Here is a 25,405-nt window from a genome sequence, read left to right on the forward strand (position 1 = left end):
CATGTCATTTGTCTCTAATAAAATTGTGAAGGGTATTCGTGTCATCAGAATAATTCAGCATCTCATCTCCAGAAAAAAAAACACATTTTGAATCTGTATTACACCATGACACTGTATATCCATTCATCTCCTAGTGCAACCTAGCCTAACCTCAACAATACATAAAAATGTATCTGCTCCTAGTTTCTCTCCATATTCTTCTTCAATTTAATACTCAAGTTCATTATTACTCCGCAGGAATTGCCAATGATCTCACTGACCAATACAGGTCAAGACAAAGTCACTTTTTCATTAAAAACAGACTTCCTTTTTTTCTGGAACTGTCTCCCTGCTTGAACGCCCCCCCTCGAGCACCTATTGGTTCCTGCATGAACGCCTCACTGTCGTTAACAGAACTGTTGGAAAATAGTAACCGTCTGGCAGGGGCAAAGGGCACTGTCTACCAGTCACCCCTGCCACACGCTAGCACAGAAGGCGAGAGAGGCTGGGGTGACAGCTAGCACACAGTGTGGCCCCCGCCTCCTGCCTTCTGTCTACCGGTCGCTAGCTCAGCAGGCGGGAGGCTGGGGCACACTGTGTGTTGCCTAACTAGCTAGCTTGCTAGTTAGGGACACGATGTGCTAGCTAGCACATGTGATAGATGCTAGATAGCATCTATCACACAGTGTTGCCCCCGCCTGCTTTGTAACGGACTAGCTGGCTAAGCTAGCACACAGTGTTGTTCGCTAGCTATCATTGTCGCCCCCTCCCCTTCTTCGGTGGAGTTTATAGGCGGCTGGCATCCAACGTCATTGTGCATTAACGCCACGTACTGTAATGGTGCTCCCCCACCTGTTCTAGCTCATAAACTGACCAATAGAAGTATAAAGAGGGGTTCCAGCAGATGCAGGAATGCCCCAAATTGCAGGCAGCAATTACACCCTTTTTATTTTTTTTTCACCCAACTTTAACCTAAGCCAACGTCATGGTGAATTTTTTTGTTGATTTCACGTTGAATTCAGTTAGTTGACAACTCAACCAAATGTAAATGTTTAACTTGCACTTGTGCCCAGTGGGGTGTTTACGAGTTTAATTCACTATGAATGAGGCGACAGTCGTCAAGTCTCAGAGCACAAAATTATTCCACTATCTTTTCAGTCAGACCTGGATTCAACCTAGAAACCCTCCTGTTCCTTAGGGCCTTACTACATGGGCGCCAACTACAGGCCAATTGCCAAATGCTTTTGGGAATTTGGGCAGAAAATGTTAACATTGATCAACTGAGGCAAAAAGGACTATGTCAGAGTTTAATTCAATAAGAGAAAATCTGCAAAATGGAGAGTAGAAAATAAAGAGAAGGGAGGGCCAGAACAGTACCCTAATGTTTGGGAAATATGTTATGTGTGATGATTGTGAGGCACAATAGAAATTCGACAGTCATAAGACGGGGACTTCAAATATGGCATGTCAAGGGAACTAGGCTAGGCTATTGTTCAGATGGGTTAAATGGAACGGTAAATGAAATCTGGACACTGACTCTAGGTCTATAACCTCTCACATAGCCTAATAAAATATGAACAAAATGAAGCAGTTCTTCGAAAAATTCTACATCAAATGTACATTTTGGGAACAGGGGTGGAGAAATGTGCTAGGGCCTATCTTTATCAACATCATAACAGCTAGTATGCTATTTCATCCAAATAAAATATGCATAGTTTTCACAGCTTTTAGTTCCCTTAAAACTGGTCAAAATGATCTCATTTGGAAATTTTGCATGGAATATATTTCCTGTTTTTTTGTTGTTGAGCTATTGCATGTTCTCCCCGGTCTGTAAATGTCTTTGCTGCTCAAGAGAAGCAGATATGAAAGATAACTTTACCAATATCACTTAGATTAAAGCATTCTATCGATGTATGACATATGTTCTGGTGAGCAAGGGTTTAGGCAATCCATCAATCAATCAAATGTATTTATAAAGCCTTTTTTTTTTACATCAGCCGATGTCACAAAGTGCTATACAGAAACCCAGCCTATTTAGTATTCTAGGGAAACAAGTAAAGACAGAAGAGCTGAATGTATAGACAAGTTGTCTAACATAGCCTACCAAATTGTCGGAAATATTAAGCAGGAACATAGGTCTATCTAAATAAGGCTTTAAAAAAGATCCTGCACCCCCTGTCAAAAAATGTACTGAATGTAAAGCGCATTTTATATTTTTTGCGGGTTAGGATCAGGTCAGGTCTCAGATTTTCACTTAATCACATATAGTCGGGCCCGTTATGGATGGGTAATGAACAACTGACCCGCACATCACTAGCACACACACACACACACACACACTGATAACCATATTACAAATTGTTTAAGCCTACTATCTGATATGGGGTCTTCAAAAAAACTCATCATTCATCTCACCTCCACAATATAACAATTGTTTTAATTAGAGATGCTTGACTCACAGAGATATATGTAGAAATGTGTCAGGGACTGACTGGTGAACTTGGTTGTTACAGTGAGGTGTGCTCTCTGTAAGAAAGACAGTGATTTTTTTTTTTTTTTTTATAAACGCCTGCTCAAGAGGAGAGCCTACATCCGATCAGAAGTAATAGGTACTATCCTGTCTTAAAGCCACAAATGAAAACCGTTTGAGTCAAATAAGTCAATATATAAACTGAATAAACCAACGGATGACTTCTATTTATATACAACGCCAAGAAATGTGTATGCTTTTTCTTTCGTTGCTTTGGAACATCCACAGACAGGATCATATACTTTTTTATTGACATTTTGCTGACAGCTAGTGGTTGATTTAACAAATTGCTTTGCAGTGACTGAACTGTGAAGTGAAGTGATTGGTTGAAGAACTCCACGCTGATTTGCTAGAAGTCGTTGACCATTTTACTCGTGGTTCCTCCCACACCCGGATGTTGTGCTTTTCGATTGCTCCTATGCAGGTGATGGGAAGTTGTGATTATTTACATGAGATGGTGTTTTGCACTCCTTTTGGCAAATAAATATGAAATAAATGGTATTTACTAGGTCAAGAGCATGCTGCGTGAGGGGAAAGAAGTGTGTCCCTTCGCAGAGGATAGTTTCAGACGCTTTTTCTGTCCCAGAGTAACACATGTACGGACTCTGCTGGCTGGAGAGCAAGAGCTAACGTTACTCACCGCTACTCTGAAAGGCAAAGTTGTCTGTTTCAGGTACCAATACCTCCAACAGAAAATCAGACCTGTTGCTAAAGAAGTACATCTACATACCAGGTGAAGATGAGATAGCTCCGTAATGTATCCTGCTACTGTTACATTATTGCGACACTGGTGAACTTGGTTGTGACAGTGAGGTGTGCTCGCTGTAAGAAAGACTGATTTATCTTTATTTTTTATAAACGTCTGCCCAAGAGGAGAGCCCACAGCCGCTCAGAAGTAATAGGTACTATCCTGTCTTAAAGCAATAAAAGTTAATCGACTCATACAAGTTCAAAATGTGTGTGCGTGTGTACAAAATGTGTAACGTCAGTCAACTTGCTAATTAATGTATGTCTGTCTCTTCAGTTGATGCAGAGATTGTATCAACTGATGCTATCAACAAATCTCCACCAAACAGGGGGCTGGTCGTAGGCATAACGTCCATCAAGATATTCTTAAATGCCCTACCCTTTTCCTAGTGAGTGGATTTGTACACATATTCAACCCATACACATATCCTCCATTGGTCATGTTCATTAGGCAACACTGTAAGATAACTGGAAAAAAGCTTTTCTAATGGGCAAGTTCAGACAGTGCCTCCATGTTTCTATCTGTTTTAGGACATTTTCTTATAGTTCTTGACTACTGAACATAATATGACCCTGATCACTCTCTCTCTCTCTCTCTCTCTCTCTCTCTCTCTCTCTCTCTCTCTCTTTGGTAGATGAAAGTGTATTCATCCATCACTGTATCCATAACACTTCTCTTCACTCGTTTCCCCCCAGGACTCTGGTGACAAAGCCACTCTGTTCCTCAACATCTACTGTGACTACAAGCCATGGTCAGAGTTTAACCTGGAGTTCATTGCACATAAGTTATCTGTCACCCGCTGCAGTTGAATCACATAGAAGTTAACACACAATTCCCTTCTGGTATTCACGTAGTTCTGCAGGGTTGTGTTAATTAAGAACACCATAGTAAAGTGTTTCAAAATGTTATATGATGGAAAACAAGAGTTTGTTATTGGACAGTTCAGATAGTACCTCCCCCTTTCACTTTGTTATGAATAATTTTCTTCTGTTTAGTGCCTAGTGAACATGATTATAGCCTATTGCTTTGTCTTCTTAGAGAGCTGTCTAAACCTGGAGCTGCAGTTCACCCCCTTCCAGCTTTACCACAAAGAGTAGTATTGTACACACTACCGTGACGCAATCTCAATCGCACTCCACACTGCCCTTTTCCACTATGTGAGAATGCTGTTCATTGACTACAGCTCAGCGTTCAACACCATAGTGCCCACAAACCTCATCACTAAGCTAAGTACCCTGGGACTAAACACCTCCCTCTGCAACTGGATTCTGGACTTCCTGATGGGCCGCCCCCAGGTGGTAAGGGTACGCAACAACACGTCTGCCACTCTGATCCTCAACACTGGGGCCTCTCAGGGGTGTGTACTTAGTCCACTCCTGTACTCCCTGTTCACCCATGACTGCGTGTCCAAACACGACTCCAACACCATCATTATGTTTGCTGGCGACAAAACAGTGCTAGGCCTGATCACAGACAATGATGAGACAGCCTATAGGGAGGAAGTCAGAGAACTGGCAGTGTGGTGCCAGGACAACAATCTCTCCCTCAATGTGAGCAAGACAAAGGAGCTGATCGCGGGCCGAACAGGCCCCCGTTAACATCGACGGGGCTGAAGTGGAGCTGGTTGAGAGTTTCAAGTTCCTTGGTGTCCACATCACCAACAAACTTTCATGGTCTATACACACCAAGACAGTCGTGAAGAGGGCATGACAAAACCTTTTCCCCCACAGGAGACTGAAAAGATTTGGCATGGATCCCCAGATCCTCAGAAGGTTCTACAGCTGAACCATCGAGAGCATCCTGACCGGTTGCATCACCGCCTGGTATGGCATCTGACCGTAAGACGCTACAGAGGGTGGTGCGTACGGCCCAGTACATCACCGGGGCCAAGCTTCCTGCCATCCAGGACCTACATAATAGGAAAACCCGTAAAATCGTCAGACCCAAGTCATAGACTATTTTCTCTGCTACTGCACGGCAAGCGGTACCAGAGTGCCAAGTCTAGGACCAAAATACTCCTTAACGGCTTCTACCCCCAAGCCATAAGACTGCTGAACAATTAATCAAATGGCCACTGGACTATTTACATAAAATGTATAAAAAAGCCTGGCATGATGATACCATGTTTATCACTTCCTTACATTGTTAATGACATGAATAATAACTCTGCCAGAGTGCAGTGTGGAGATGGATGCAGTGAGACAGTGTTTCTGCTCAGTGGTCGTGACCAGTGGATTCATCTTTACAAGGAGGTAAGCCTATGTGCCTGTGTGTGTGTACAGTGAGTTTTGTAATGTTTGGTGTGGGAGACGAGTAAACATCTTTTCTCCAATAGAACTCTTCCTTTCACCAATTTGAAGAGCAGCCAGTGGAGACTCATCCCTGAGCTGCCCAGCAAGTTAGTTTGTGTTCCCTCTGTCTGCTGTTGCCTCTCAGTTGTGTGTGTGTATTCACTGTTCCCTCTTTCTGCAGTGTGTTGTGGCTGGATGTGCTGAGTATCCCCGGCGGTCGTCGTCTCTCGGCCAGCTGTCAGAACAGCTGCGTGGGCCTGGCTCTGGTGGACCAGACTGTACCTGGTGAGGATGGCCTATACACAACTTACAAACTACCCCATCAAAAATTGCGCCCCAATTGGTACTTTATTCCATATTTAGTGCTCTACCTTTGACCAGCGTCCATAGGGCTTTGGTTAAAAGTAGTGCACTATATAGGGTTAAGGGTGCCATTTGTGACCTAACCTAACAGTGGCCACCTTGCTCACTCTCTTACTATGACTATACATTTACATTTAAGTCATTTAGCAGACGCTCTTATCCACACATAGCTAGCAAGGTAACAAAGGGGGTACTTTGAGTGGACTATCCCTTTAACCAAAAAAAGCAAGGCTGGATGTTTAGCTACATCACTTTGGAATGCATTGAATTCCCGTGTTTTTATTTTTTTTCCCATTGTGGTCACCCATCCATCTTGTGTCTGTTTTTACATGCGTCCGCACGGATAAGAGGTTGTGTAGAGTTGGTGGGTGTAGCAGGACATTCCCATCTCCACTGTGCTGCTCATCCCTCTGCATTCCAGGGCAGAGCCGGCCGACCCCAACAGGGTCGGAGAGGCGGGAGTGTACTGTATTTTTGAGCAGCACTGCTATGACCTTTGACATCTGGGTATGGTTGCGCCCAAATGGCAAGGAATAGGGTGCCATTTGGGACACAGCCTGTGATTTTCTGATGCATTTCCTTACAAAACTCTGGACATGTTCGAGAGCATCACATCATTAATGCAATCAATCTCAAACACCCACTTGGTTAAATCCCCCTTCTGAAATTATTAGATGGGAGGAGAGAGCATTTGGTCAGAACCTCTCCCTAGCCTAACATTGGGCTAGGTGGAGCTATTGGTATATTCAGGGATGGTAACTAGTCACCTTTCGGCAAAATCCGCTGTTTTGAATCCAAAATAGGTGACCTATGTGATTCGTGTAGATCCGATGAGAAAAGTTTGGGCGAGGGGGTGGCTTTGGATCACTACTGGCTGTATGCGAACGAGTGATGCGTGTTTGTGGCAATACTGGCAGTATCCAAAGCTCAGCCCATCGTTTACATAACAGAATGTAGCACGCGACTGAAGAGAGAAGAGGCAACCAATTAGCTAATTATAGTATCAGCGCGCGCTCTGGAAAGAGAGGAGAGGGGAATGGCAGTTTGCCAGCTACAGCAGCGCGTCTCCTGAACGATAACAAAGAGGTAGGTGAGAAGCCTGACCATGGGGGCGAGAAAGTGATGAAGCGTATTTAATGAGCTGTAACCGAAAAACAACTGGCATTTGGAAAGTTTTAGGTGAAGGAGAAAGTGTGGTGGAACAAGTATTGGTACCATTGCTAGTTTGATCGAATTCTCCGTTAGTTAGCCAGAAAAATGTTGAGCAACATTAGCCAACTTCACTGATCAAATAATTGAGTTTATGGTGTGAAAATTTGATGGCTAATGAAGTCAGCTAGCTAACGTTACAACATCAGGTGAGCGAACGTTACTAACCTAACCAATTCGCTCTAGTATTAACTGGTAAACGGATCCTTGCCGTTCCTCAAGTTATAACGCGTTAGTAGCTTTCTGGACCCTGGCAATCCGTGAAATGTTAAATAGCCAACGAACATTGTGAACATTATTTTGTACACATGTAGCCTTGTGCACTTGATCAATGTCTACTACAGTGGCCACTATAATAGAGAAAAAATAGAAAGCTTGTTTGTTTCATTCTATTTCTACTTAGTTTTTTTCACAAGTGCAATATTTAGATGTGTGTGGTCACAAGCGTTCTATTATAAAGGCTGTCATGGCTAACTGCAATATTAGTTTTTTTTTCTTCTCAAGACTTGAGTGTCATTTGTGGTAAATTCTGGCCCACAAATAACATTGGATTGCGTTCTTTACATTTTTTAGCTGTGAGTTAGGTTCACGAGACTGATCATGTAGATCATATTCTTTGTTAATTAATTAATTCAGTGCAAAAAAAGTTACACATTTCTGGCCCCTCACCAGTTTGCATCCCTGTATATTGAACATTCTATGTAGTGGTGGGAGAGACGGAATGTTTGGTTACACTGACAATCGTTGTGGAACTGTGAAAAATCACAAAAAAAAATGAAATATAATAATAGGATTAATTGAGAACAGCGACATAAATACTTTTTTCAGAAGTCGAGGTCGATGGTTACAACCTCCTGGTGACCAACACTATAGAGATGGCTGTTGTTTACAGGTCAGTATCACAGGCCTATTACAGACCTGCCAACATGCACGCATTTTGCGTACCGACTACGCAATTCTCTGTCCATGTACTCAGGTACGAGAGCCGAGTTAAAAGTATGTATGAATGAATAGAGCCTGATTTTATTTTTATAAAATAACTTTTAATTAAAAAAAAATCCACTGAGTAAATCTAACATCCCGATTCTCGAGCTGCAACACACAGACATGTGTCAACGGACTTGGAGATTAATATATCAATATTCGACGTCACTACCCCGTGTCTGCCCCTCCTGTTTGTTGTGATGCTGAGTTTGCCGACTGTCATCTGTACGTAAACACGTGGACAAATCCCCTTTTCGACTCTGTGTGTTGTGGACAGGTAAACACAAAATGTTTCAAGCTAACGTTAGCGAACATAAGATGGACATTCAGTGGGCTCTAAAGAGCCAGCAGTTCATTTGCTAGTGAAAGAAATTAAATGCGAGTGTGATATGAACTCAGCAAAAAAAGAAACGTCCCTTTTTCAGGACCCTGCCTTTCAAAGATAATTTGTAAAAATCCAAATAACTTCACAGATCTTAATTGTAAAGGGTTTAAACACTGTTTCCCATGCTTGTTCAATGAACCATAAACGATTAATGAACATGCACCTGTGGATAGGTCGTTAAGACACTAACAGCTTACAGGCGGCAGGCAATTAAGGCCACAGTTATGAAAACTTAGAACACCAAAGAGGCCTTTCTACTGACTCGGAAAAACACCAAAAGAAAGATGCCCAGGGTCCCTGCTCATCTGCGTGACCGTACCTTAGGCATGCTGCAAGGAGGCATGAGGACTGCAGATGGGGACAGGGCAATAAATTGCAATGCCCGTACTGTGAGACACCTAAGCAGCACTACAGGGAGACAGGATGGAAAGCTGATCGTCCTCGCAGTGGCAGACCACATGTAACAACACCTGCACAGGATCGGTATATCCGAACATCACACCTGCGGGACAGGTACAGCATGGCAACAACAACTGCCCGAGTTACACCAGGAACGCACAATCCCTCCATCTGTGCTCAGACTGTCTGCAATAGGCTGAGAGAGGCTGGACTGAGGGCTTGTAGGCCTGTTGTAAAGCAGGTCCTCACCAGACATCACCGGCAACAACGTCACCTATGGGCACAAATCCACCGTTGCTGGATCAGATAGGACTGGCAAAAAGTGTGCTTCACTGACCAGTTGCGGTTTTGTCTCACCAGAGGTGATGGTCGGATTTGCGTTTATCGTTGAAGGAATGAGCGTTACACCGAGGCCTGTACTCTGGAGTGGGATCGATTTGAATGTGGAGTGTCCGTCATGGTCTGGGGCAGTGTGTCACAGCATCATTGGACTGAGCTTGTTGTCATTGCAGGTAATCTCAATGCAGTGCGTTACAGGCAAGACATCCTCCTCCCTCATGTGGTACCCTTCCTGCAGGCTCATCCTGACATGACCCTCCAGCATGACAATGCCACCAGCCATACTGCTCATTCTGTGTGTGATTTCCTGCAAGACAGGAATGTCAGTGTTCTGCAATGGCCAGTGAAGAGCCCGGATCTCAATCCCATTGTGCACGTCTGGGACCTGTTGGATCGGAGGGTGAGGGCTAGGGCCATTCCGCCCCAGAAATGTCCGGAAACTTGCAGGTGTCTTAGTGGAAGAGTGGGGTAACATCTCACAGCAAGAACTGGCAAATCGGGTGCAGTCCATGAGGAGGAAATGCACTGCAGTACTTAATGCAGTTGGTGGCCACACCAGATACTGACTGTTACTGTTGATTTTGACCCCCCCTTTGTTCAGGATTGGGCTCTGAGCACCGTTCTCAGATTATGCTTTTTCCATATAGTTTTTTTGAAATCTGACACAGCGGTGGAAGTCTATCTTTAATTCTGTGAATAATACTTGTATATTTTTATCAAAGTTTATTATGATTATTTCTGCAAAATCACCGGATGTTTTGGAATCAAAACATTACTGCACATAACGCGCCAATGTAAACTGAGATTTCTTTATATAAATATGCACATTATCAAATAAAACATACATGTATTGTGTAACATGATGTCCTATGAGTGTCATCTGAAGATCATCAAAGGTTAGTGATTAATTTAATCTATATTTCTGCTTTTTGTGACTCCTATCTTTGGCTGGAAAAATGGCTGTGTTTTTTTGACTTGGCGGTGATCTAACATAATCATATGTTGTGCTTTCGCTGTAAAGCATTTTTGAAATCGGACACAATGGGTAGATTAACAAGAAGTTTATCTTTCATTTGTTACATATTTCTAAAAAATATTTTTGAATTTCACGCTCTGCCTTTTAAGAGGAATGTTGTCGATGGGTTCCGCTAGTGGAACGCCTGCCCTAGAAAGGTTAAACCATTTAAAGACAATGTTACCAAATACTAATTGAGTGTATGTAAACTTCTGACCCACTGGGAATGTGATGAAATAATTAAAAGCTGAAATAAATCATTCTCTCTACTATTCTGACATTTCACATTCTTAAAATAAAGTGGTGATCCTAACTGACCTAAAACAGGGAATCTTGTTACTAGGATTAAATGTCAGGAATTGTAAAAAACTGAGTTTAAATGTATTTAGCTAATGTGTATGTAAACTTCTGACTTCAACTGTATGTATATTATCCAGTTTATTTAATATATATATTATCCAGTTTATTTAATCTATATATATTATCCAGTTTATTTAATCTATATCTATTATCCAATTGATTTTATCTATATCCATTATCCAGTTTATTTAATCTATATATTATAAAGTTTATTTAATCTATATATATTTTCCAGTTTATTTTGTAACTCAATCAGTTCCATCTTCGCCTCCCCTGTGAAGCCGGCTGTGGACCTCTGAGAAAGGGAAGTTCTCATAATGATCACCTTTTCCTCCTTAGCTCTTCTGGTCTTAGCAAGATTACCACCATATTTTCTAAGGTATTTGGCCACTTCAAATTTAAAGAGCTCCCAGTTCATGCAATAATATTTTTCTTAACAAGCCCTTTCCCAAAAGTGTGAGAGCAGCGCTTTAACTTCAAATTAATCTATATAATTATTTAATAAGGAGCTATTTAGCTTCCAGTAGGACGCTTTACCAAGTTATCAGGGGTAAATATTTTGACAACAATGTAAATGGCCCTATGGTCTGTGAGGGGAATAGTACAAATATGTGTAGTAACACACAAGCAATACAATTCAATATAAGCCAATAATCTATTCTGGACTGTTTGGAACCTGTTTTGTCACTCCAAGTGAATGATCGTCGGCCGGGAGATCTCTTTCTCCATATATCAGTAAGATCAAACTTGTCTATAAAAAGTATTCAACCCAAATTCTGATTGGTTGGCCTACCTGGTGGCCATCTAAATTGAATTATCTATAGCAATGTTAAAGTCCCCTCCTATCAATAATAACAAATTATGAAATTTAGATAACCAATTAAGTATATGTTTCTCTCCAGATTCAAGCAACTCATCATTCTCATGTTTGGTGTTGTACTCGTAGAAGTTTATTGTCATTGTAACTGATCACAAGACAAATAAAGTGACCAAAGGGGTCACAGTCCGAATGTAGAATATTACCACCAAAGGTATTTTTCATTGTAATTGTCTTGTTTTGCAACACTTTGTACAAAATAATGAAATGTAGTACTACAGGATATTTCTTAACGTATCTCTTTATTAGCTAGCTATAACTGGCATGTTCACCTATCGCCAACCAGGATCAAACTGCCCATGACCACCATTTGGGTGGTCTTAACCAATCATAGCACAGTATGATATGGCGGTAAAATGCAATTCAGTGTGTTTACACATATGAATATTACAGTAATGACCTCAGCGGATGCGTTCAGCATCAGCAGAAATATAGTGCAACTCCTGAAAAAAACAAAAATCGGTTCAAAGTTGTTTAGCAAATAAAAATAAGGCATTGCGGTTCACATTGTTTCGTAACCCCCTGCATTAAGATAAACTACAGACAAAGACAAAACAACAAAGATAATATAAAAGTATAAGCTTTCTGATGAGTCAAAAACGTAGGAGCATTGAATATAAGCTATAAGGAACCGAGATCTTCACCATTTAAGTCAACTTAAAGTGAAAATAGCTGATGCATATGAAAAGTGATCATAAAAAATCTAAAGTACAAATAAAATAATATATATACACATTCCTTTCTCACTTGGAAACAAGTATTAATAAATAAATAGAACAATAACAGTGTAAAGTAAGTCAGAGAAGACCTGTATGTCCCTTTATGTCACGCCTTGGTCATTGTATTTTGTGTTTTTGTTATATGTTTGGGTAGGCCAAGGTGTGACATGGGTTAATATGTTGTTTTCGTATTGGGGTTTGTATTATTTGGGATCGCGGCTGATTAGGGGTGTTGTTAGGCTTGGCTGCCTGAGGCGATTCTCAATCAGAGTCAGGTGATTCTCGTTGTCTCTGATTGGGAACCGTATTTAGGGAGCCTGAGTTTCGCTTTGTATTTCGTGGGTGATTGTTCCTGTCTCTGTGTTGTGGTCACCAGATAGGCTGTAATAGTTTCACGTTCCGTTTTGTTGTTTTTTGTATTTAGTTTCAGTTATTTCATGTACGCGTTTCTTTCATTAAAGTCATGCGTAACCAACACGCTGCATTTCGGTCCAACTCTCTTTCTTCAACAGACGAACGTTGTTACACTTTAAAACAGTATCTTAGGTACTGTATGCATAAAAAATAAAAGAAGATGCCCTGGCCTGGTGGGTCGTTTTGTTAAATCTCTCACCTGTCAGCGGCAGTGTGGTCTTGGCCTACTTGCAGCTTTGAAATAATATTTCCCTCTTGCACTTCAAAGACAACAATAACAACAGCTGCACTTACAGCGACCGAACTGCCGTGGACTTACTGTAGGCTATGTTTATCCTAGAAGATGGCGTGAAGATTACTTAAAAATATATATTTTTCCCTAGGTGAAAATCATTCAAATGGTTACCTTTTTGATAGGATCGTTCATCAGTGTCACTACTGACTTCAATGCATTATTTAAAGTCACCTTGACTATTGCGTGTAAATCACTGGCAAGATGACAATTCCTCAACACAAAGGTTTTGAAGTGACAGGAGCGCGCTAATGGATGCAGTTCACTCAATGGATTTTTATATTTAGCTTTCTGTGACGCTCTATCAGCCAACTGCAAGCAGATTCGTGAAGAACAAGCAAGACCGAATGCGCTGTATTGCCTGTTTATTTTGGTGTTCTCAAACAGGAACACGTAAAGACATTTTAAGTCAAAACTGAAAGATTTTGATAATTTTAACAACTCTCTTCCATTCATGTGGTGCCAGCGCGGTGGAATAACGAAATTTTCCAACAAACTGGTCGGTTAATGATGGCAGTTGAACATAACGGGATATTCTTGAAACCTCATTATCACAGTCAACAGTACCACATGGAGTCGGTTCCCCCAGACTCTCGTAAACGACCACTAACTCCGACCGAGGAAGACTGTTGTACCAAGCGCACAAACATGGGAGGTAAGACCTAGTGCCTCATGCACACCCTCCATAGGCTACATTGTCTGGAGCGTGTGTCAAGCAGTAGGCTAACTCATATTACAGGGCCTCTGTAAATGTAACTTGTCAACCAGATATATTTGACAGACAGATAACGTAGAAACTTCTTATCTATGACTAATATTTCAGATGTCATAACCATGTAATTACGGTAGTCTGATGTTTTAATGCACAAGATTCGGCATATACAACTTTTGTAGCCTATGTTTTACAAGCATACTTAAATTTCAAAGCACATTGCATCAATGTATCTAAAATTCCTATTGCCTACCAGATTGGCAAAACCTGGTTGAAAATACATCAGTATGATGTCTTTGTATGATTTATTCTGGTAGCAAACTGGTTGAAAAATAAGGGTTTTTACTGACCAGAGGAGTGTTTCATACCACCACATGACAAATTGGCAGGGTCTGGGAGTAACAGATTACATGTAAGGGATTACAAAAAAACAAAAGTTGTAATCCATTAAATTATCAGCAAAAATATTGTAATCAGATTATGATACTTTTGAAAAACGAGATAATTACTTCAAGCATTACTTTTAAATTCAGAAAGGATATTTGCGTAAAAGAAATCTTTGACACTTCTCTGTTTTCTCAATGACATTCAAATCAGCATTGAAAAAAGGCGCAAATTTAAGTTTGTTCCACCTGAGCGAGTCTGACCTCAAGTCAGAGACCACTATGATGACACACCAAATGTGTTTGATCGATCGCGGGAAAAGCGGAGGAATAAGCTTTTGTAGGCTACAGACTAAGGTATGCCTTCCAATGGTGTGACTGCTGTCAGCATCCAAAGACTATACAACTTGAATAACCGCTTGGAGGTAAGGATGACAGTAGTGGTGTAGTCTACGGCGATACGGATATCACTTATTATTGATGTCTACATTGCGCATTGATGTGAATCACACTGCTGCTCTCTCATTTACCTATTTGCGCCTTACGGATACGGCTGTTTACAAATCCAAATGTGTATTTGAAACCCAATAATTCAAGAAGTTTAAGCTGCCTATAAATCTTTGTCTTTGAAACCAGTGGACAGCCAGTGGAAAATGCATTCTTGCAACAGCTGCATAGTGCGGATCCCAGCCTATGGAATACAAGTTAGGCTTTTATTGCTCAATTTAATTCATGCTGATAAAAAAAATCCATAGGCCAAATGGACACATGCGGCAGGGTAGTCTAGTGGTTAGAGCGTTGGACTAGTAACCGAAAGGTTGCAAGTTCGAATCCCCGAGCTGACGTTCTGCCCCTGAGCAGGCAGTTAACCCACTGTTCCTAGGCCGTCATTGAAAATAAGAATTTGTTCTTAACTGACTTGCCTAGTAAAATAAAGGTAAAATAAAAAATGCTCACACTCGCACAGTTTTGATAGTTGCTACATCAATTTTTGGGCTAATAATATATTCATTAATTATTGAAGAATAGAACTTATAAATAAATGCCTCATGAGCTTAGTTCAACTGTCGAACTTGATGAGAACCCAAAATATAACCTTGCTTTTCTCCAATGTTTGTAAACATTGTAAATGTTAACAAACACTGTATAGCCTCATAACATGGTTACAACAATAATTTTGATGTCATGGATGGTTAGTCCTTGCATACATAGCTCTGTCTATTCATCTGAACAGAGGCGGGGCGGCCGTTTTGTCATTGTTACATTTGTGGATTTACCCTTTAAACAGCGGAAAATTATCAAGATATCAAAGTGCCACCAACAAAAAGGTACACAATGGGCCTATAGCAAAATCAACATGGCATTCATTTTTCAAATGTAAATATCACTTTTCAGTAGTGCTCAAAGCATGCCATTCCATGAGCGCAGCATTTATTTTTCAACTTGAATCAATGAGCCCAATCAGTCCTCCACGACAACAAAATCATAAACAATAGAGTAGGGCTGGCTCTTTAAGTCCTTAGTTTTGGGGTTATGCTCAGGTAAAACAATTTGGCTAATCTATACTTCCATATTTCCAAATCCTATTCTTGAAGATCAAGGGGTATAACATTTATCGGAATGACTGGAGTTCTGATAGACTTTGGTTTTTAATGTAAAGATATAATTTAAATATTATATTTAGTAGAAAGCAATGGGTTAGAAGAAGCCTACATAACCAACCCATAAAGTATAATTTAACATCTATTTATTGGCAGCTATGTAAACTTTAACATTGATTTATCCTGCAATAGATGTCGTTCAATTGGTAACATACATTTTAGTCTTCTTCTAATGCCTTTTAAGGGGAAAGTAATCTAAAAGTAATTGGATGTAATCAGATTACGTTACTGAGTTTGGGTAATTCAAAGTCACGTTACTGATTACAATTTTGGACTGGTAACTAGTAACTAACAGAAAGTAACCTATCCAATGCTGCAAGGTTGTCTTAATTGTGACCTCTATCTGATCAGCTGTTCATAATTCTGATCACTATATTATGTGCTACCGGTATTTTATGTACGGGTCATAGTTAATAAGACCTCACCATAACCTAGTAATGACCACCTGACAACACCTTATTACCGACTGTAAAAAGTATTGAAGAGGATACAGTTGGATATTGAAAACATTGATCATTACATGTATATTTGATTCCATAAGCACCTATCTAAGTTTCAATCTTCAACATACAGTGCCTTTGGAAACTATTCAGACCAATTTACTTTTTCCACATTTTGTAAAAATATATATCCTCAGCAATATACACAGTATACCCCATAATTAAAAAGCAAAAACAGGTTTAGAAATTAACATTTAAACAGAAATACCTTATTTATGTAAGTATTCAGACTTTAAAAAATCAGAACAAAAAATGTATGGTTTAGATGGATGAGACAAAATGGCAATTAAGTCTGGCAGCCCAACTGATTGACAAACTGCAAATTAAGAAATCATGTGATGAAACTAAAGAAAAATAAACTACACTATGAAACAAAGATAAATTATATAAAGAATGATTTGGGGCACCTTTAAATGAAATCTTGGGGGAAAAAAGCCAACTCGGCTCCTTCATTAATTTAATCAGATGGCTCAATCATCACAAAGCCCACTGATATTGCAAACTACTTTAATAACTTTTTCCATTGGCAAGATAAGCAAACTTAGGGATGACATGCCAGCAACAAACGCTGACACTACACATCCAAGAATATCGGACCAAATTATGAAAGACAAGAATTGTACTTTTGAATTCCGTAAAGTCTGTGTGGAAGAGGTGACAAAAACATTGTCTATCAACAATGACAAGCCACCAGGGTCTGACAATCTAGATGGAAAATTACTGAAGATCATAGCAGACAATATTGCCACTCCTATTTTCCACATCTTCAATTTAAGCCTACTAGAGAGCATGTGCCTTCAGGCATGGAGGGAAGCTAAAGGCATTCCACTACCTAAGAATAGTAAAGCCCCCTTTACTATCTCAAATAGCCAACCAATCAGCCTGTTACCAACCTTTTAGTAAACTTCTGGAAAAAATTGTGTTTGACCAGATAAAATGTTATTTCACAGCAAACAAATTGACAACAGAATTTATACATGCTTGTAGGGAAAGACACTCAACAAGCATAGCACCTACACAAATTACTGATGATTGGCTGAGAGAAACTGATGATAAAATTATTGTGGGGGCTGTCTTGTTAGACTTCAGTGCAGCTTTTGACATTATTGATAATAGTTTGCTGCTGGAAAAACGTATGTGTTATGGCTTTACACCCCCTGCTATAATGTGGATAAAGAGTTACTTGTCTAACAGAACACAGAGGGTGTTTTTTAATGGAAGCCTCTCAAATATAATCCAGTTAGAATCAGGAATTCCCCAGGGTGGCTGTTTAGGCCCCTTGTTTTTTTCAACTTTTACTAACGACATGCCACTGACTTTGAGTAAAGCCAGAGTGTCTATGTATGTGGATGACTCAACACTATACACGTCAGCTACTACAGTGACTGAAATGACTGCAACACTCAACAAAGAGATGCAGTTAATTTCAAAGTAGGTGGCAAGGAATAATTTAGCCCTAAATATTTCTAAAACTAAAAGCATTGTTTTCAGAATGAAACACTCACTAAACCCTAAACCTCAACTATATACATTTTACATTACATTTAAGTCATTTAGCAGACGCTCTTATCCAGAGCGACTTACAAATTGGTGCATTCACCTTATGACATCCAGTGGAACAGCCACTTTACAATAGTGCATCTAAATATTTTAAGGGGGGGTGAGAAGGATTACTTTATCCTATCCTAGGTATTCCTTAAAGAGGTGGGGTTTCAGGTGTCTCCGGAAGGTGGTGATTGACTCCGCTGTCCTGGCGTCGTGAGGGAGTTTGTTCCACCATTGGGGAGCCAGAGCAGCGAACAGTTTTGACTGGGCTGAGCGGGAACTGTACTTCCTCAGTGGTAGGGAGGCGAGCAGGCCAGAGGTGGATGAACGCAGTGCCCTTATTTGGGTGTAGGGCCTGATCAGAGCCTGGAGGTACTGAGGTGCCGTTCCCCTCACATCTCCGTAATAAATAATGTGGAAATTGAGCAAATTGAGATGGCTAAACTGTTTGGAGTAACCCTAGATTGTAAACTGTCATGGTCAAAATATATTGATGCAGTAGTGGCTAAGATGTATTTATGTCTATAATAATGTGATCTTCTGCCTTCTTAACAACACTAATAAAAATGCAGGTCCTACAGGCCCTAGTTTTGTCGCACCTTGACTCAGTTGTTCAGTCGTCTGGTCAGGTGCCACAAAAAAGGACTTAGGAAAATTGCAATTGGCTCAGAACAGGGCAGCACGGCTGGCCCTTGGATGTATACAGAGAGCTAATATTAATAATATGCATGTCAATCTCTCCTGGCTGAAAGTGGAAGAGAGATTGACTTCATCACTACTTTTATTTATGACATGTTGAATGCACCGAGCTTGTCTGTCTAAACTACTAGCACACAACTCGGACACCGATGCATACCCCACAAAACATGCCACGAGGTCTCTTCACAGTCTCCAACTCCAGAACAGACTATGGCAGGCACACAGTACTACAAGAGCCATGATTACATGGAACTTTATTCCACATCTAGTAACTGACGCAAGCAGTACAATTTGATTTAAAAAAACACCTTATGGAACAGCCGTCGACTGTGAAGCAACACAAACATTGGCACAGACACATGCACACACGCACACTATACATACACATGGATTTAGTGCTGTAGATGTGTGGTAGTGGTGGAGTAGGGCACACAGTATGTTGTGAATGTATTGTAATGCTTTTAAAATTGTATAAACTGCCTTAATTTTGCTGGACCCCAGGAAGTGTAGCTGCTGCTTTGGCAGCAATTTAGAAGTCTTTATCTTATTAATTATCGTTAATGCTGTTTTTGGTGTGCTTGTCAATGAACATGCACCTTTTCCCCTCCTATCGCTCTTTCTATCTGTGGAACAGCTTGTTGCGTTGTGGCCATAGACATATAATCCACAGAAGGGTTTTGGAACCTTTAACCCTAGCAATTTGACTGTTAAACTCATTGGTACACTAGCAATGGCTGCCTAGCCGTGCCCTCAGAATATGTGCAGACCAGCTGACTGTGGTGTTTTCAGACATTTTCAATCTCTCCCTAGCTCAGGCTGCTATACCCACCTGCTTCAAGTTGTCCACTATCATCCTGTGCCCAAGAAATGGAAAGTAACCGAACTGAATGACTTCCGACCAGTAGCATTCACTGCCGTCATCATGAAGTGCTTCGAGAGGCTAGTCACCTCCTCCCTCACCGACAATCTCGATCCTCTCCAATTAGCCTCCCGTCCTGAAAGATCCACGAACGACGCAATCACCATTGCACTGCACACTGCCCTTACCCACCTGGACAAAAGAAATGCATATGTGAGGATGTTGTTCATTAATTACAGCTCTGCCTTCAATGCCATAGCTTTCTAATGCGCTTATAAGGCACTAACGGCCCTGGGTCTGAAATCCTCCCTATGCAACTGGGTCCTGGACTTCCTGACAGGCTGCCCCCAGGTGGTGAAGGTAGGCAACATTACCTATTTGACACTGATTCGCAACACGGGGGCTGACAAGGGTGCATCTTCTGTCCCCTTCTGTATTCCGTATATACCCACGACTGCGTGGCCTCACACAGTTTCAACTCCATCATCAAGTTAGCTGACGACACGACAGTAGTAGGCCTGATTAACAACAATGACGGGACTGTCTACAGGGAGGTAGGCACTCCCTCAACGATAACAAAAGAAAAGAGCTGATTGTGGACTTCAGGAGGAACCAGGCTGGACATGCCCTCATCCTCATCAGTGGGGCCGCCGTGGAGATGGTCAATAACTTCAAATTCGTACACATCTCAGAGAAGCTGAAATCGTCTAACCACATGGACACTGTAGTGAATGCACGAGATTGACTCTTCAACCTCAGGATGCTGAATAAATTTGGCCTGTCCCGAGGGCTCTCACAGAAGCACCATCGAGAACATACTGTCGAACTGCATCAAATCCAGGTACGGCAACCCACTCCCGCGGACCGCAAGGCTCTTCAGAGGGTGATACGTGCAGCCAAACACACTATTGAGTGCACACTGCCTGCCCTACAGGACACCTACAACACCAGGTGTTGCAGGAAGGCCAAGAAGATCATCAAGGACCCCAGCCACCCAAGCCATGTCCTGTACTCCCCGCTTCAAATCACTCAGATCCGGGCATAACAGAAGCATCATGGCAAACACTAGCCAATAGTTTCTAATCTCAGACCACCACGAGTCAGCAGCTAGCTCCCCCTCTACTACTCCCCCTATGGCCCCATTACAAGATACTCAAATTGTCCCTAAACCCATCATAAGGTTGCAACAACCTAGCCTAAGAATGAAAGTTTACAACGTAGGTGCACAGGTAAAGAGAAATTTGAGTAATAAAGATGACAGACAGTAAGTGATAAATTAGTACTTGTCTGCATCTAGCTGATCTAGGGTGTAATCATTAGTCCAAAAGTTGCAAACAATAGTTTCTATTGGTTAAATTCAGTTATGTTTATCCCTGTTTTATTCCGTTTGCTTCTGTTTAAACCTTTTTTCCACAGAATCTGTGAAATGAATACACCCCTGATTATACGCAAACACAGTTTACTTTCATAACAGCCACATACAAATCTATGCGCTCTCCTCTCACATTTTCCCTTCATTTTTGAACTTCAGTGCACAACGTATCAGCTTTCTGTGACCAGGTGAAAAAATCTTTCCAAGCCAAACGGTCATATCATAACTGCTAACCGCTGCACGCAGCCTACATTGTTGTCACCATATTAGCTAATGTCAAGTCAACATAGCTACTAGAATTAACACATTAGTAAACCCGCAACAATCATGCAGTACAGTTATTAAGCAGTCTATCAGTTACACCGGCGGGCCCCGGGGGCAATAAATTAATAAAACCAATACCTTACCTTGACTTGGAAGAGTTCCAGTGTTGGATAGCCATAGCCAGCTAGGTACCATAGCATCCCTATCTGTTTGAGCTGGGTGTTTGAGTAGGCTAAACTAGCTAGCTTCATTGGCTAGCTAAGTTAGTGAAAGTGAAACAAATGTGACATATACAGTTGAAGTCGATGTTTACATACACCTTAGCCAAATACATTTAAACTCATTTTTCCATTTAATTCAAAGTAAAAAAAAATCCCTGTTTTAAGTCAGTTAGGATCACCACTATATTTTAAGAATGTGAAATGTCAGAATAATAGTAGAGATAATGATTTATTTCTGCTTTTATTTCTTTCATCACATTCCCAGTGGGTCAGAAGTTTACATACACTCAATTAGTATTTGGTAGCATTGCCATTAAATAGTTTAACTTGGGTCAAACATTTTGGGTAGCCTTCCACAAGCTTCCCACAATAAGTTGGGTGAATTTTGTCCCATTCCTCCTGACAGAGCTGGTGTAACTGAGTCAGGTTTGTAGGCCTCCTTGCGACCAAGCTTTAACTGATGTCTTGAGATGTTGCTTCAATATATCAACATAATTTTGCCATCTATTTTGTGAAGTGCACCAGTCCCTCCTGCAGCAAAGCACCCCCACAACATGATGCTGCCACCTCCATGCTTCACAGTTGGGATGGTGTTCTTCGGCTTGCAAGCCTCCCCCTTTTTCCTGCAAACATAACGATGGTCATTATGGCCAAACAGTTCTAATTTTGTTTCATCAGACGAGAGGACATTTCTCCATAAAGTAATGATCTTTGTCCCCATGTGCTGTTGCAAACCGTAGTCTGGCTATTTTATGGCGGTATAGGACTTGATTTACTGTGGATATAGATACATTTGTACCTGTTTCCTCCAGCATCTTCACAAGGTCCTTTGCTGGGATTGATTTGCATTTACATCCACACGTACACCTCCAATTGACTCAAATGATGTCAGAAGCTTCCAAAGCCATGACATCATTTTCTGGAATTTTCCAAGCTGTTTAAAGGCACAGTCAACTTAGTGTATGTAAACTTCTGACCTACTGGAATTGTGATACAGTGAAATAATCTGTCTGTAAACAATTGTTGGAAAAATGACTTGTGTCATGCACAAAGTGGATGTCCTAACCGACTTGCCAAACTATAGTTTGTTAATAACAAGACATTTGTGGAGTGGTTGAAAAACGAGTTTTAATGACTCCAACCTAAGTGTATGTAAACTTCTGACTTTAACTGTAGGTAGCCCCTCTCTCTCTCTCTCTCTCTCTCTCTTGTTTCTCCTTAATTTTTGAAGACATTAATTTTGTTCAAAACTATTCAACTATTGTCTTTCTCTCTCTTTTAAAAAAAACTCTGTTTATTAAGTTTTACACACACACACACACACACACACACACACACACACACACACACACACACACACACACACACACACACACACACACACACACACACACACACACACACACACACACACACACACACACACACACACACACACACACACACACACACACAGACAAGACAACACAAAGCAATATAAATAATATACTCAACTAGAAAAAAAAATACAAATAAAGAAACTGCTTTAAAGATACCGTACTTTAGACAAGTTAAACACACCAGGCAAAAGGCTACAAAGGTTAAAGGGCAATCTATAGTACAGGGACAGAGCAAACACCTCACCATTGTTCCTGTAAACAGTCAAGGGCAAAGGGTGGAGAAATGCAACCACTCACAGACAGTCATGGCCACAGACCGCCCATCCACTGGACCAAAAATAAAGTTTACAATGCTTTAAAATAAAAAAAATAGAATGATTATTCATGTAGGCGTGAACAAAATGTAAAATTAACTGGGAAAAACAAGCTCACACTTCAGTCTCTGCCCGGGCAAGATGAACAAGGCATCCACGGGTCACAATCAATAAGCACATGGACCTTAATTCCCCCCAGCAAAAACACAGAGAGAAGCTCCTCCAACCCTTAAGTCACAGGGGGGTCAAATACAGACTTATTTTAGTTTTAATTGGAATGCAATCAGAGGATGGACTGTTTAAAGTAAGACCGGAATGGAGCCCAAGCCTCATTAAACAGTTTGGGGTTCCCATGTGAATTGAATTACATTTTTTCTAGTTTCAGAGAGCACAACACATCTCTCACCCAATATTTATAAGATGGGGGAGCTGCCATCTTCCAATTCTGTAGTATTAGCCGTCTAGCTAAAAGAGTTGTATAAGCAACAGTGTCCAACTGGATTCTTGATAGGGGGGTACCTATGGGCAGTACTCCAAAAAGGGTTGGAAGGGGAGACGGATCTATAACAGTGTCCTATATATCAGAGAAACATTTAAATATGAATTCCCAGAAACCTGACAGTTTATGACAGCCCCAAAACATATGCATCAGTGTGGCTGGTTCCACTTTACATCTGACACAGGTAGGATCAAAATCAGAGAATATTCTTCCAAGTTTGGCCCCTGACCAGTGGATACGGCGAATCACCTTGAATTGAATGAGGATGTGTCTAGTGCTAAAAGAGGACGAGTACACCCAGTGCAGCACAGATTCCCAGGCGTCTTCTCCAAGTTCCCATCGAGTCTTTAAATGCACCAAAGAAGGGTTCTGTAAGTCATGAATGATGGCATATACATCTGAAATTGCGCCCCTAGAAAGCTTGTTCAACTCCAAGATGCTCTCTATAGCTGTATTCACAGGTCTATGGGGAAATCCAGGTGTGTTAGCTCTGACAAAGTTTCTAGTCTGGAGATAGCGGAAAAAGTGGGATTGGGGAGATTGAACTTTTCCTGCAGCTGAGAAAAAGAGGCAAATGAGGAAATAAAATGTTCTGATTGATTGGGCCTGATAGAGAAAAGCCTCGAAGGCTAAAGGCTAAACGGAACTGATTCCAAATTTTAAGAGAATGCTTTACAATTGGGTTGACACACCTTTTGCCTAGGGACACTGGGAGAGACGAGCACAACACAGAGGAAAGTGCTGCAGGTTTACACGATTCAGACTCCAGCTGGACCCAGAGTGGTCTAGGGCCAGTAGGATCAGTCTGCAGCCAGTACAGGAGGGCTCTGAAATTTTCAGCCCAGTAGTATGTCTGAAAATTTGGTAGAGCTAAACCCCCCAATGACCTAGGCTTGTCTTTTCTCTCTTTGAGTCAACTACTTACCACATTTTATACACTGTTGTGCTAGCTAGTTGTAGCTTTCAGTCTTGATTCATTCCCTGATCCTTTGATTGGGTGGACAACATGTCAGTTCATGCTGTAAGAGCTATGATACTGTGTACGTCTATAGAAAGGGGTGAGAACCATAAGCCTCCTAGGTTTTGTATGTACCCAAAGGAGGACGGAAGCTAGCTGTTCCCGGCTACACCATAGTGTTACCCTACAGAGTGCTGTTGAGGCTACAGTAGACATAGATTGCAAAACTGTGTTTTAATAAATTATTTGGAGATATATGAATATATTAAGAATACTTTTATCTAAAAATTATTATTTTTTGTTTCACAATTTCTATTTTTATGGTCCTCCCCTTCCTCCTCTGAGGAGCCTCCACTGGTATATAGTGCTATTTGTACCATTTTATTTCACTTAGTCCTGCATGTTGAAACTACCTCTAACTTCATTCATACTGGATGCAGAGATACTAATTGTATCCATGAGTTTGTCTGGAGAAGTAGATATTGCTAAAATACTGAAGTATCCATTTAAAATACCCATCCCCTCTATTGTGCCTTGTTGTGCCTCTACCTATTTTTTTCCCCTTTTTTGCTTTTCTTTTTTGGTGCCCGCTCCTGAAAGGGGTTTCATTCGACTCCATTGAACAACAAGGCAGATTGTATAAAGTCTTACCCTCCAGTAGTCTCTAATAATGGTAACATTGTTAAACCATACATTACTGTTAAACAGTCTGCTACATTAGCTTGTAACACTGTTCAATACATTAGACTAATATCAAAGGGGCTGAAGTCTACATCATCCCATATTACAGTATACTCCATTAGGCCCCATTAACATCCATTAGCCCGCTGTGTGTGTGTGTTGCACCTGCAACTGAGGTGAGTCAGTGAGTATGCCTGGTCTGTGGATGTTCTTCCACCAGCACAGTTTGTCCTTCTGATTGATGGCCATGAGAGTGTTGTGGAGCTCATTACACACAGCCTTCACACTGGGAGTGAGAAGGAGAGGTGGAAAGAGAAAGATGGAAAGGGGAGGGAGAGAAGCAGAATGAGAGATCAGGGCATGACAGAAATTATCATTAAGAGATGAGATAAAGAAACACAACTCACATCCACACACACCCTCCTAGTAACAGTCTGACTTCAGGTGTAGCCTA

The 25,405-nt window shown here is 41.0% G+C and overlaps 1 protein-coding gene and 1 pseudogene across 2 annotated transcripts in view; both read left to right on the forward strand.

Moving 5' to 3' along the window:
• The first annotated feature begins 2,917 nt into the window (after positions 1–2,917).
• LOC123999881 lies at positions 2,918–6,501 on the forward strand (annotated as a pseudogene).
• The window catches only part of LOC123999880 (RNA-binding protein Nova-1-like), a 76,728-nt gene continuing 56,374 nt past the window's right edge, over positions 5,052–25,405 (forward strand). The window contains exon 1 of one of the 2 annotated variants that reach the window (XM_046305890.1): positions 5,052–5,833. The gene's annotated coding sequence lies outside the window, so the exon portion shown is untranslated. Of the gene's footprint in view, positions 5,834–6,624; positions 6,998–25,405 lie in introns of those variants that run through there. The other variant, XM_046305891.1, reaches the window with a different exon arrangement.

This window comes from Oncorhynchus gorbuscha, linkage group LG16 (assembly GCF_021184085.1).
Source record: "Oncorhynchus gorbuscha isolate QuinsamMale2020 ecotype Even-year linkage group LG16, OgorEven_v1.0, whole genome shotgun sequence".
Lineage (NCBI taxonomy): Eukaryota > Metazoa > Chordata > Actinopteri > Salmoniformes > Salmonidae > Oncorhynchus > Oncorhynchus gorbuscha.